This window comes from Berghia stephanieae, chromosome 5 (genome assembly GCF_034508935.2).
Source record: "Berghia stephanieae isolate SIO BIC M18660-M18661 chromosome 5, UCSD_Bste_1.3, whole genome shotgun sequence".
NCBI lineage: Eukaryota > Metazoa > Mollusca > Gastropoda > Nudibranchia > Aeolidiidae > Berghia > Berghia stephanieae.
In genome coordinates, this window is record NC_088364.1 from 14257861 (window position 1) to 14260349 (window position 2489).

Consider the following 2489-nt stretch of genomic DNA (forward strand, 5'->3'; position numbering starts at 1 on the left):
GACGTCTTGTTGAGTGTAAGTCATTCATCCGCAACCGCAAATCTTATTCGTCATTCAGTCATTCCTTATAAACTTATTATTAGAATTAGACTTAGGCTGCCAAGACAAAACTCAATGTCAGCCTTTCAAATCTATTGATAAGTCTAATCATTGAAAATCCATTTCTAAAAGAAAAAAGAACTGACAAAATTCATAGAGGATATCAATGGTATCTAAAAACACATTTGTGTTTTCACTCATATTCAATATTTGTTTGTTTAACGGAGCCTCTATGAACTTTATGGTTTTAGTTGTTTCAATTATATAGAAAGTTATCAGATAGCATACAAAAATTAATAAGAAAAACGTACTTTGTACGGGTTAAATGAATAAGACAAACGTACTTTGTATGGTCTTTCTAGCCGTCCAAATCAAAACTAAACAATAACAACACAGGAAGTTAGGTTTTCTATTCACTTTAGGACGCCGTTTCCACAGCAGCTAAGACTTCCGTTGCCATTCAGCATAAAATTTGAAAAATGTGCGATTGAAAAATATCAAAAAGGTAAATGTATACAGATTCATTAAATTAATTGTAAAATTATTGCTTACATGAATATATTTTTATGATAAACAAACAAGTAATGACAAACAGCGTTTGGAGAATTTATTCTCTGCGAACTTGAACAACAACCTCGGTACTTTCGATTTCAATTTCAATTTCAATCGTGCTGTCGTGCTGGGCGCTGACTAGTGCTGGGTCGAGTTTGAAACGATCAAATCGAGCGGGTTTTCGATCGAGTCCTCTAAAATCGAGCGGGTTTCGGGCGGGTTTCGAGTCAGTGACGTCATCGAGCAGTGATTCGTTTGAAAAAAAAACACGAGCAACTCGTTTGCCACAGGAAACTTCACATACCCCTCCCTCTCTTATGTCTGTGGCTGGCTTGACTGCAGCTGGTTATGATGGGGGCTGCCAGATGGCCAAGTTCAAAATTGGTTACTAAGAAACGCTTTTCTATTATTATTCATTAAAAAAAAATCTTTTATTTAAAAAAAAATGAAAAGATAAGTTTATCCAACTGTAGTGAATTGTTTTGTTAATCAAAACCCATGAGTTTTTCAAGGGAGTCAGAATGCTTGTGGTGTTTGGCCATTTGGGGTCTATTTGACTACTTGGGCAAGAAGAAATCTGGCTGTCTGGCAGCCTTGATTATGATCGTTCGTCGCATCACACACACATACACACACACACACACACACACACACACACACACACACACACGCCATCAAACAGTTGTTGATGGTGAAGGGTTGAGACCCCCCCCCCCCCCTTCCCACCACCATCATCCCGCTGTCACCTTAACATTTCATATTTATGTCGCGCCAAAAGTTGTCGGCCGCCCCCACCTCCCATAATTTGTCACTGGTCGTCATCGCCTCTTGTGTGTGCGGGAAAGGTCGTGCCTTTCATTTCATTATTTGAAAAATAAATGAACAAGAATGGTGTGTTTTTATTAGGTAGGTAGATAATAATAATATTTAGCAGGTTCCACACCCAGACACACACGGATTGCCCGGACACGATGATAACGATGCCGACGACAATGGATGACGATGATGATGATGATGATGATTATCGTGTTTCTGTTTAAAAAATGAAATACTTTAGCAGGTTCCACCCCCACCCCCAACACGGATAGACCGGACCCGAAGATGATGATTGTGGTTTTGCTGGCTGTTACGGCTGTGATGAGGATGATGATAATGATGATGATGATGACGATGGCGCAGATGGTGATTATTTGTTCGGTCGCTCAGTGGTACGGTTTCTCTTGTCACAAAATCAAGCCTTGTCAATGGCCGGATGAGTGACAGTGATTGTTGAAAATTGTGATCCAGACGTTAAGTCCGTGTGTCAGGCACTTGACTCAGGTGTGAATGTATTCTTATCTTATAAGCAATGACGGGTATTGTAAAGAGCTTTAATACAAAAAGACTCCAAACAGCGATCGGTACCTACTGTACGAAATGGATGTATGGTCGATATGGCGTGCCGGAGGAATAAATTAAATTAAATATTGTGAAGTTCATTGAGCATGGTAAATCCTTGGAAATGCGCTTTGAACTAATACACCTGCTAGACAACTCCGATTCCAATATAAACGACTGATTAATATTCCCATATATAAACTATAGTTAGCTGAAAATCTTTCTTTGTCGGGACTCCAAAAGTATGGAACAAATTAGACAAAGAAATCAAAGGGTCTTTTAGGAGCACTGATTGATTTTAGATTGATTATTACATTGAAATGTGTTGATATTTATTTTATCCATTATTATTAGGGTGGTGGTGGTGGTGGTGGTGATGATGATGATCCCGCTGATATGATGGTGATGATAAATAAATTAAACATAATTCCCTTTATTCATCCCATAGGGGAGATTCGTCTTTCGGGTCTATTCTAAGGGAAGACTGGAATAACCCAAGCGATAGCCGCAGTGCAGCGCCG

The 2489-nt window shown here is 39.1% G+C and overlaps 1 protein-coding gene across 2 annotated transcripts in view; it reads right to left on the reverse strand.

Annotated features, from left to right (window-relative positions):
• Nucleotides 1-476, reverse strand: part of LOC144972452 (dynein regulatory complex subunit 3-like) — a 21965-nt gene extending 21489 nt beyond the window's left edge. Inside the window, exon 1 of one of the 2 annotated variants that reach the window (XM_078913637.1) lies at nucleotides 384-476. The gene's annotated coding sequence lies outside the window, so the exon portion shown is untranslated. Of the gene's footprint in view, nucleotides 1-350 lie in introns of both variants that reach the window. The other variant, XM_078913638.1, reaches the window with a different exon arrangement.
• Between the last annotated feature and the right edge of the window lie 2013 nt (nucleotides 477-2489).